Source organism: Drosophila simulans, chromosome 2L (assembly GCF_016746395.2).
Source record: "Drosophila simulans strain w501 chromosome 2L, Prin_Dsim_3.1, whole genome shotgun sequence".
Classification (NCBI taxonomy): Eukaryota; Metazoa; Arthropoda; class Insecta; order Diptera; family Drosophilidae; genus Drosophila; species Drosophila simulans.
In genome coordinates this window covers 21,609,029-21,619,984 of record NC_052520.2, presented here as the reverse complement: position 1 = coordinate 21,619,984, position 10,956 = coordinate 21,609,029, and the positions used below count along the sequence as shown (strand labels likewise).

At 40.9% G+C, this 10,956-nt stretch overlaps 1 long non-coding RNA gene across 3 annotated transcripts; it reads left to right on the top strand.

Moving 5' to 3' along the window:
• Positions 1 to 6,909: 6,909 nt before the first annotated feature.
• Positions 6,910 to 8,524, top strand: LOC27209043. 3 transcript variants are annotated; one of them, XR_001601157.3, is made up of 3 exons: positions 6,910 to 7,004; positions 7,091 to 7,651; positions 7,726 to 8,505. It is a non-coding gene; the product is annotated as an uncharacterized LOC27209043 (long non-coding RNA). The 3 variants fall into 3 exon arrangements; XR_001601159.3 differs by having other exon boundaries at positions 6,923 to 7,161; positions 7,221 to 7,651; positions 7,726 to 8,506; XR_006541931.1 differs by having other exon boundaries at positions 6,926 to 7,651; positions 7,726 to 8,142; positions 8,214 to 8,524.
• Positions 8,525 to 10,956: the final 2,432 nt, after the last annotated feature.

Here is a 10,956-nt window from a genome sequence, read left to right as displayed (position 1 = left end):
TGGTCTCCACAAAAGGAAAAGCGCTTGCGCCGCGGCCAATTTGCAGGGAGCGCGGCGAACAACGAGGGAAAACCGGCTAAAAGGTGGGCAAATGCGTTTCGGTCATCGCCGCTGGTATTGTTGCTGTTCTGGCTGGTTGAGAAACTACAGTTGGGTTCATAGCCTCATTTCAAATTGGCAAACAGGTGCGACACAAATCGTGTCCACGTTCAGCGCTGTCTGTAGTGCGGGGTGATGAAAAGTATATGTAAGAGCAAACCATTTTCTTTTAACATGTCCAAATAAATGGCTTTAAAAGCACTGGACGCGAGTACCATTGTTTTAATTAAGCAACAAACGTATAACCGTGTCCTAACAAGGAAATGACCTCGATGAGATGATAAAAAAGTACGCGGCAATAAAATGAAATGAAATACGTAATAAAATTATAAGAGATTTTAATGCTCAATGCACTAGCGTGCATTCCGCATGCATATGTGTTTGAAAAGTGCACAAGTTATTTTCGATACAAAATTAATGTGTTCAAAAAGGAGGCAGCGGCAACTCAGCCCATTTTGCACACATACATATGTGGCATGTTTAAATAGAACGGCCACATCAACATCAGCAGCGGCCCAGAAACAGCAACAAAAGCTTCATAAAAGCGTATATCAAGTGGGGAAAAATAATGAAAAAATAAAGAGTCGGAAAAACTGAACTCAAATCGAATGAAAAACGATAAAAATCACACAACTGTCCAAAGACCGCCTGAGGCCGAATGCAAATGCTTCGATTTGAAATGTTGCAACAATAATTGTCACAAATTGAACTCATGTCATGATTTGCGACGACGACTAGAGGGGCAGAGTAGGGATCGGAGGGGAACAGACGTGAGTCGGGAAAGATTCGATTGTCTGGCAGGTGCAATTAGAGCGAGGTTTCTGCGATAAAAAACAGCAACTGCCAGCCATAGTGCACTGATTGCTTTTCAGCCGACGAGAGGAACTCGGTGTATTTGTATAGCAAGATTAACTTTTCGCTAACTGAATCTTCTAATACGTTCATAATTGCCATTTAGTTAAGGTGGTACATTTTTCAGAATATACATAGTATTCGAATATATAGTATTTTTTCGTTTTATTTGCCAATTTGTATCAAGGAAATCCTTACTTCGAGAAGGAATTCACTTGGGAAGTATCGAAAAGTATAAATATTTACGCTAAGCTGCATACGTAAGCCCAACATTTAATTCTGATCTAATTAGAAACAAGACCAAATATTGTTCATGGGATCGCGATCGGCCGGCCAACTGGCGTTTAACAACTTTATAAGGTTTATCTCGGAACGCCTTTGATAGAATAGCTTAGTTCGCTGGGTTGGTAAATATTCGGCAAGCACATGGCAGGCTAAAATAGGCCATAATGGGTGCTTTATGACTTTTTAAACTCTGGGTAAATATTGAAACCGGAAGGCGGCCATAAAGCTCCAGCAGCAGCTGCTGTGTGTAAACACATACGCTTCACCCGATTTTCAGTTAATTAAAAAGACCAAGCGTTGCAAAACCGCCGAGAAAGAGGTCCATTCGGGCAACGGCCCTCCCAGATTTGATTTGGCAAACACTGCGGCTGGCTAATTGGCTCCCCCAATAGCGATCCACATTGCGCTGCCACCCTTCCCTGTCCGGAATCACAATCACCTTCACGGCGATGGCGATAGTTCATTTCTTAATTGTTCTGCCGCCAACGCCGCCGCCACTGACAACAATCTCGGGCAGAGATAAAAATGTATCCGACTGATAATCGCCGAAATTGTGTTTGCTTCCCGCCGAGATATTTTCAGAAGCAAATATGAGAACGTATTAACTCTGAAGTTCAAAAGAACTGATGCGCCCGTTTCCTCGATTCGGCATGACAATTAATATGCGCAAGTAATCATCACAGGTCTGGGAAGTCTTCTTACAGCTCCCATAACTCTCGGCAAGATCAAAGGCGGCGACAATAGGGCTGCAGTGAAGTGTTCTTTGTTTGGATCTCCGGGCACTTGAGATCCCCGAATTAAGTTCTGATTTGTCACTGTTTAGTCGGGCCATCTAAGTACTTATTTGCCTGTTGATTGCGCTGCCATTGCGCAGGGCATTTTCCGAGGCCCCGGAAAAATATAAACTAACACCAGCACTGAAAACCCACTTAATTACTAGTAACACCATTTGGGTTTGGCTTGTTCGGCAGCTAAATTTGCATACCGCCAGATTTCCTTCGATTTTTTCCTATGAACAATAAGCCATATTGCCCAGCCACTCCCCTACACTTGCCGACCCCTCGCCCCTCGCCCGTCGCCACAAGCCGTTCTCTGTCTCGAATGTTGTGGCAAAATTATGTAGCACGTCCAGTGCTGAATATGTTTAAAAAATATTATGCACGACAAGTTACATGCATCAAACTGCGCCTGCTGAATTTCTGCCGCCGCACCGCTGCCTTCAGCGAATCTACAAGCGAATGCCATAAAATCAAGGCACAACCAAGAAGGCGGCAGGTCCCCAGAACGGAGATGGGCTTTCGTCGTGAGGGGGGATTTTCGGCTTGGACTGCCACTTGTGGCCAGTGCACACACTCACACATACACCTGCATACACACAGGTTCACACGAATGCAGCACCCAGCGGCCATCGAAACCAGGCAACCTGTTGCACGTCCGACGCACTCGCTTGTGCACATACGTCTTTCGGGGTGCATTTCATTAGGGGCGCAGGCGACCAACAAATTGTCGCTGCCCGGTAATCGAAGAGCTGGCGGGGACCCGGAATAAGAAGGAACTGCAAATGGACATCTGGTGCGATTTCTAGTTAGTTTTGGGTAAGCATTGCGATATGAAATGTGTAGGAGTCCTGGCTCAAGTCACACTGTTAATTCACAAATATGCGCATACGGATAGAACTGAGGCTTAACTGAGGCTCTTAATTATTTGAATTCCGACTATGATTTCTTTTCTTTTATTTCAATCTATCTCCCGACTGGTACTGCTAGGGAACTGCTGTGTACCGAATAATTACGCTACATGATCGAAAACGACGATTTTATTTCCATCAGTAGTTGCAGTAGTTGCCTACTGTTTTTATGGAAACTGTTTGACACAGACCTAGAAATATTCCTACGAGAGCAATAGAAAGATGACTTTTGCTACGGCTTCATGCAAAAGGCTTTTGCATAACGACTTGGCTCTTGATGAAATGTATGCATATATGCATATTATTTGACTTACTGCGTTGCAAACGCTGATTGAAAGCAACACACCCTCTGCGAGGGTATTAAAGAAGATTCGCTGGTTTTAAATCTCAGAGGAAACCATAATAATTGATCCCACAAACGATTTTGAGCATGCAGCGCGGTGGCCTATTGGGCTCCTCTCGGCCCAGAACCATTTGCACTTGAGCCTGTCGCCACAGTCCGATGAGGCCGAAAGCCAAGGTGACGCTTCGGAGAAGGGAAAACTGGGCCCTGTCCGTCGCATTGTTTCGCTGGCTTTGTCCGCATCGAGTGCGGACAGGGGTATCTACATATGTACATATGTGCCGGGGGGAGCTCCAGTGCCGGGTGGGTGGCAGTGGCGTCGCACGACGTTTGTCGCTGTCAATTAAGGCTGCAACACAGCAGGAACTGGAACTTGTTGCACAAGCTGCACTCTCTGCTGCAGTTGCCATTGCAGTTGCCGATGACTGTGCCACTTTTCTATGCCACTGTGGAGCTTTCTGATACTCACCGCCGCTGCAGCGTCTGCTCCTGCTGCTCCCCCTCTCTCTCCAGTGCCCCACCCTCGGGGAATCGGAAACCTTCGTCCTCCAGTGCGAGGAACCATTCCGCTTCGCGCCTCGGATCACGGCAGCTGCATTGTCTGCTGTTGACCAACTTTGGTGGCAGTCCAACTGGGCTCGTTTCCCTTTCTGGTATCGGTTTTCTGTCAATGATACGTTGACAGCCGCTGAGCCAACTGAACGCAGCTTTTAATGCCCGAAAGGAGAAGCATGACTTCGGGAAGGGCTTTCAAACAGCCACTATAACATTCCGATAATGTGGGCAAATTCAACATTTTCAAATTCTTGTGCAGAGTATTTCTTTTCGCAGCTAGACGAGTGCCTCAATTAGAAACTCCAGAATGATCAATCGATCCCAGCATCTCTTAGATTGCTACTTTTGTTTCGCAGCGTGAGGTACTCCTAAGCACGAAGCGTTCTCTTGCGTTGCGGTGTTTCAACGCGCTCGTACCAGATGCACCTATTTCAGCACCCATCATTATCATCCAAATGGTAAAGATCCGAGGTCAGAGATCCGAGATCCGAGACAAGCCAATGGGGATATCCCAAGGGCCGAGAAATGCACCAAGTCCATCATGTCAGTCTTGGCCAGGGTGGCAAGTGGAGGCCACAATGGCAGCAGTTGCTCAGCCACGTTCCTCTGGTTACCAGTTGTAATTCACGCGGTGCATGGTGCGTGGAGCCTCTCCCCTCAGCCAACTGCGTTCAATTTTTTTGAAGGTATGCCTTTGTGTATGGGATAGTATATATAGTATAGATAGTATATGGGATAGTATAGCTCCATGTTTATTGCTGCCACTGACAGCGAGTTAAAGATGACGATAATGAAGCCCGCTCCTTATTTTGTTGACTGAAGCAACGCAGAAGAAACGAAGACTTAGCCTGAGCCTCAATCTGCCATAAATTAGCATCTGAGAAAATTGATTAAATTCTTTATTCAGAATGAACTGCAAGCTTCCCGTCCCCAATGATTTCAAGAGTCATGTGAGAGCCAGAGGTCTAAATCCCAATCAAATACCTCGTCAAGCCAACCGTATATTTTGTATTTTATCGCATTTTTAGTTTACTTATATTTTATTACTCTATGCAAAAGTGATGCAAAATTGCAGCGATTGTGAGTGAGTGCTTAAAATCTTCATATGGACGAACAACTTTTCGCTGATAAAAATTTCATTTATTTTAAATGAATAAAAATTCCTATAGTGGACTAAAGCCAATCATAGTAAAAGGGAATGATGAGAAAGGAAACTAAGCTAACAAAATTTAAATTAAAACGAGATAGAACGCTGTAGTCGACATCCTCGACTATCGCATACCATACACAACTATTGGGAGTTCGGGATATATCAACAACTTTTGCCATTTCGATAGAACAGCAAATAAAATAAATAAATAAATGTTTTTTAAAATGTTTTTTAAGCCGATAGAAATTTCCTAGAGTGGCCGTGTTAAAATCAGGAAATAAACTTGACCTGCGATTATGTCTTTGGAATCTGCATTTGTGATATCGACTTACAAGTTGTAATATTTTCTGAGGACAGACGGATGTGGTCATTTCGACTCGGGTATTGATCCTGACCAAAAATATATTTATTTGATAAGATCAAAAGCGCTGTCATCTACATATTACTCGAATCTCTCCTCCTTAACGCAGCTTCGCCTGGCCGTCAGTTTATACCACAAATCAAATGCGGAGAAGGATGAGAAATGGAATCACGACTGTCTCCGTTTCTGTGCGTGCCAACGCTCCGTCTCTTTCTCAGATGAGGCCTTAACATCGACCGACTCCTTCCCGCTTGTAAGTCGGACCGGCAGATCCATCCGCTGCAGGGCGTCGAACAGCAGCGTCATAATCACACGGCTGCATTTGGTTTGTGGAGGGGCGATGGAGGCTCCAGGGGGGCTTGGAGCTTTAGATCCCTTCTCGAGCTCCTCCATAATTATGGAGAGAAATAAATTGTGTATGATTGCTTGATTGGCGATTTATTGACTCACATTATTGGAAGCTGCCGCGCCGTCATCCTGCGCCCAAGCGCATCCATAGAGCCGGAGCCTGGAACTGCGAGCGAGTGCATTCATGAGCATTCCTAATCGATGCGGGCCTGACAGAGTATTTATTACCAATTGCGTATAATAATTCTCCTTTTCCTTTGACAATAAAAAGCACGGAATGGAGTGGAATGATGATTGAAATTGCAATTGTCATTCAAGACCGGAAGCTTTTAGAACGATAAAATTGAGAGAGCACTCCCCTTTCATTTTAAAAAGGGTAGAGTTATAATATCAGCTTTGATAAAAGCTCTATTTTTAATACCAATTTCAGAGGAAACACCCAAAATGTTTGCTTAATTATACCCGTTCTTACCCGTTACCCGTTATATATATTCCTGATCAGGATCAGTAGCCGAGTCGATCTAGCCATGTCCGTCTGTCCGTATGAACGTCGAGATTTCAGGAACTATAAAAGCATACAGATTCTAGAGACAAAGGCGCAGCGCAAGTTTGTTACACAAATAATTTTGAATAATTTTGAATAATTTTTAAACTTTTTCTCATTTTATTCCCCAATATCTATCGATATCCCAGAAAAATAAGTATATTGTGTTTGCAGTCGCACTAGCTGAGTAACTGAGTCGGAGAACTCGACTATAGCTTTCTCTCTTGTTTTTTTCTTTTTTTGATTAATCTTGATTTAATTGAGCCTTGCTGATCATCGGATTATGTTCCTTTAAAAATTAATCACTGGCCACAAAAATTCAACGTAGCACTTTTCATTTGGGCAAATAAGTTATTAAATTCTATGTTGGCAAACATGTGATAGTTTTAAAAATTAATCAATTTAAAAAACTATGAGATTTTAAAAAAAACACACATTACTGATTGAAAATGAAAATTCATATCTCTATTTATGCAAACGAAAAAAAACTTGTAATATTTAAAATAGAATTAGCTTATCTAAATGGACAGGTGAGAAAGGAATAATTTCTGGATAAAATTGTTCAGAAAACCAACAAAAACATTCAATTTCACTGTGTTTGGGGTGAATCGATAGTTTTAAAGACTGAAGTCTGGCCGTCAAATTGAGAAAAACTGGAAAAAAAATGAAAGATATGCGTAGAAACAAAGCATTCACACGCACATAATTCAATAGGTTCAAACAAAAGCACATTTAATTTTATTTATTATCGCCAGTGATGGGATATCCTTTTGTATAAGTGTATGTGTTGTTTCCTTCATAGCCAGTCTTGCCATTTACCCCGACTTTCACTCAAGAAAATAATTTTGATGTGTTCTGCTATCTAGTGAGCAGGAGAAATGACCCGAGAGATGCATCTGAGGGTAATAAATAAGCCTTGAGATTGAAGAAAGGTTCGGTAAGGAAGAAGGCTCAGAGAAATGTCAACAAATAAAGTGTGTGGTTCCAAATTCAAAGGTCTCTGTCTCTGTGAGACAGACACATTCAGGCAACAAGAGATACACGGTGTATGTTCCTGTATCTCGCGCTTGACTTTATGTCTGTGTGTGTGGAAAACGCAATTTCAACTTTCCAATGATGCGGCGATAAATCACGGATAATCTACTTTTCAGGATCATAATTTTTGTGTGAATTGACAGTCAGGCAGTGACAAAAAGAAAGCCGACTGACAGATTTATGTACACGCACTAACACACGCGCACAGTGCGATAGGGAGGAACATAGAACAGGCTGAAAGGACATCGTCGATAACAGCGATATCAATTTCACATAAAACCCACGCCGGTTCCGCTCTAGAGTTACGAATATACGAAAGTGGATGACAATGACGAGTTTCCTCCATTTTTGGATTCAATTTCAGCTTTCATTGCTTTGTCGTTAGAATGGGCGTAAGATAATTTTTGATATAGGATTTTCTTTTTTTCATAACAAAAGTTAATATCAAAACTTTTGTATGTTGCAGATGCTGTCGTCAGAAAATTTCTTTAAGTTACCGTCAAAGGTATTTTTGGATGCTTTACAATATCTTAACATCATAGAAAATTCTACATGGTCATATTTTACTGGGACGATGGAGCCTCTAGAGACCATATGGCAATGGTGCGGCCATCTTTAGTTTTCTGGACTATCCATGCGGGTCGCCCAGCACTTCGAACGTGTCGCACGTCCCTGCTCCCTTGTCCGTCTATTTATTGGCGTCATTAAATCATTCTATCAATCCCAGGCACAGAACCCACACACACCCACTGGAAAACCCACCCTCACCGACCATCATTAGTCATTAATCGTTGGAGTGACTTTAATGGCATTAAATAGTCGCAATTATATTTCAATGCGATCCCTAGGACCAGGACACAAACGGATGTTCTTCCTTTTCAGGGTGACTATAAGTCTTTTCCCAATGGCGTCCACCAGGATTTAGATAATTGCTTTCTTTTTCTTCTTCCTCAGCAGGCCTTTTTATGCCTCAAAAATCGCTAATGATTTAATCAAATAATCGTCTTACTTTGTTCTGGTAAATGGTTCAAAAACAATGAATACAATTTAATCATTAAAACGCACTTTAAATGCTAAAAGGTTGCGATGAGTAGAGGGTATCTGATAGCCGGGGAATTCGACTATAGCATTCCCTCTTGCTTAGTTATTTTGTTAGTAATTATATGCCACCTTTGCCTTACTTTTTGTTGTTTTTGAAATTCGAATGACCAAAGTAATGTTTAGAATGCTATAGTTGAGGTTTTTGACTAATAGATACCCCTCACTCAGCTATTTGGAGTGCCAACGAAAAATTTGACCAATATAAATTGGCCAGGCAAATAATGAAATCAATAAATAAATAGATTTTCTCAAATACTCGTATTTAGACGTGGCAGTTTTGGGCATTTTGTATGCGTTAGAGTGGGTGTGGCAATCTTAACTTACTAGCTTGTGTAGCTTCTGAGGTACGAGTACGAGATACGATATAACCGTATTAATATATACATAAATTTCTTCGCTTGTACAAACATTTTCTTCTAAAATGATTCACATTTAATCGTTCTATATTGCTTAATCGTTTTGTATTATTAAAGTTTTTTATGTTGAAAGCATTCATTTGATATTATGCTTATAATTTTATTTAAATCAGTTAAAAAGATACTCGTTTAAATGAGATCCTAGTTTATGGACAGATGTTTTCTTGATCGGCTTCTTGCAGAGTTACGATGCAGATTGTTTTAATAGTTTTTTAATAATTTTCCTAATTTTATATATACCTTAATAAGCCTAGCGACATGCCGTTACACCGTCCTATGGCTGTGTTTACGTATGTAACTGAATAAAAGTATATATTTTAAGGCCATGCGAGTGACTGTGTGTAAATGTAACCCCTTTTGGTTAGATTTATGATGGGCGATATTGACATCGCTTTAGGAAATGACAGCAGAAGGAACGGATAAAACAGAGGAAAGGAGGCGGGAATCGAAAGCAACTAATCAAGTTTTGACAGTGGAAATCCACCTTGGGAGCCAGCAATGGTGGTGGCGCGGTTTCATCTTAATAAAGTGCCTCCGTATCCAAAAATTAACATAAACTGGCTAGTCCGCATCCCTCCAAGAAACAATGGCTCGCAATCCAATATAAAATGAAGAAAAAATGTCAAGTTTTGAATGATTTACGCGAGGGCGAACAGAGCGGGCTCAATCGAAAATAGAGCACTAGAGGAGTACAAAGTTAACCTCGAAACTATATGCCCTCCTGAGGGGGGGCTGAAAGATAAGAAAGTTGAAAGTAACCGTGACAGCGAATGGAACCCTTGGTGGTGACAAAGACGTAGGTGTCCCGCCTTCGAGCACATGCTGCGCTTTCTTTTACGCAAAATGTGACAAATTTACGAAACAGGACACCCCGCAGGAGCGCTGATGCAACGCTCGAGTCACGAGGACTGGCTAAAAGGGCCAAACGGCCAAAGGGCCAGAAGGACGCCATAAATCACGGGACCCGTCTAATTTGGCAGAACGAAATCGAATACGCCGCATCCGTCAGATACTTTTGCGCAGGCTCGCAGCTGCCGAGCCACTGAGAAATATGAAAATTATGAAAATACATGAGCTGCACGAGAGGGCAGCAAAGAGTGCCCCTATTCTAGATTTACGGCCTTGACAGCCCATCGGGGTACCATTTTAAACGCGATCTCTAATGCACTGGAACGGCGGCCAACCGGCACCGACTTTTATCTTTCTAAGAATGTCCAAAAAGACCATATTAGAAGAATGACAGAGAATTTTTAATATTTTTATGATGTACATTTCCGTTTTGCAGTTGTCTATTTAAGGTGGCTGGATTTTCTAAATTCCCTCACTTAAGATTTATGTGTTTCATCGATTGTGTAAGCCAATAGAAATTTTTCGGTTCCTTCGGTTTCTTTTCCTTTGGTGGAAAGTCAATTATCAAATTTATGGTTTTCAGTCCATGAGATTTCCTCTGCGGCTCTTTCTTCTTCGACGGTTCGTTCGTTCCCACATCTAGCGTATGATTTGCTGCATGTTTGTAATTATCATTAGTTATTAGTCATAAATTTTGATTTTTCACCCTGGCCCCTAACAGCTCTGAGACATTCGAACAGCTTTGAATTAGTTTTGTTTTTGGAATTTGGTAATTCGATTAACCAAGTTCTTAATTATATAATATATATAAAACATGTTTATTTTTGTACTTGTTGTATTTTTATCTGTTATCCATTTATTTATATATTTATTATTTATCTATTATCTGTCATCGATACCGATGTTCAAAAGTTTCAGATATTAAATATGGGACGATTATTATTAACATAAATAAAAATGTATACATGAAAAAATTCAGCCTTTTTTATTTACAACGATTTTTTTACTAATTTGTACCAAAAGTATGGATATCTCAATGGATACAGAGACTAAGGTAAGTATTAATATCATCAGAACATATTAAATATATTCATCAAAACGTACAAAAAAATATAATATAATTCCTCAACAATGTATTTGCAACAATATTTCAAATTCAAAGATGCTATACCTTTATACTGCAGATACCTTTTGAACATACTATCGAATTATTATATTTTAACAAATATGCTTTAATTTTGCGTACATCAATACCATAACTAGACTCCATCTACATATATAAAATTAAGCTTTTTATAGCTATTTTTCCGCTAAGCTAGTAGGTTTTTTTC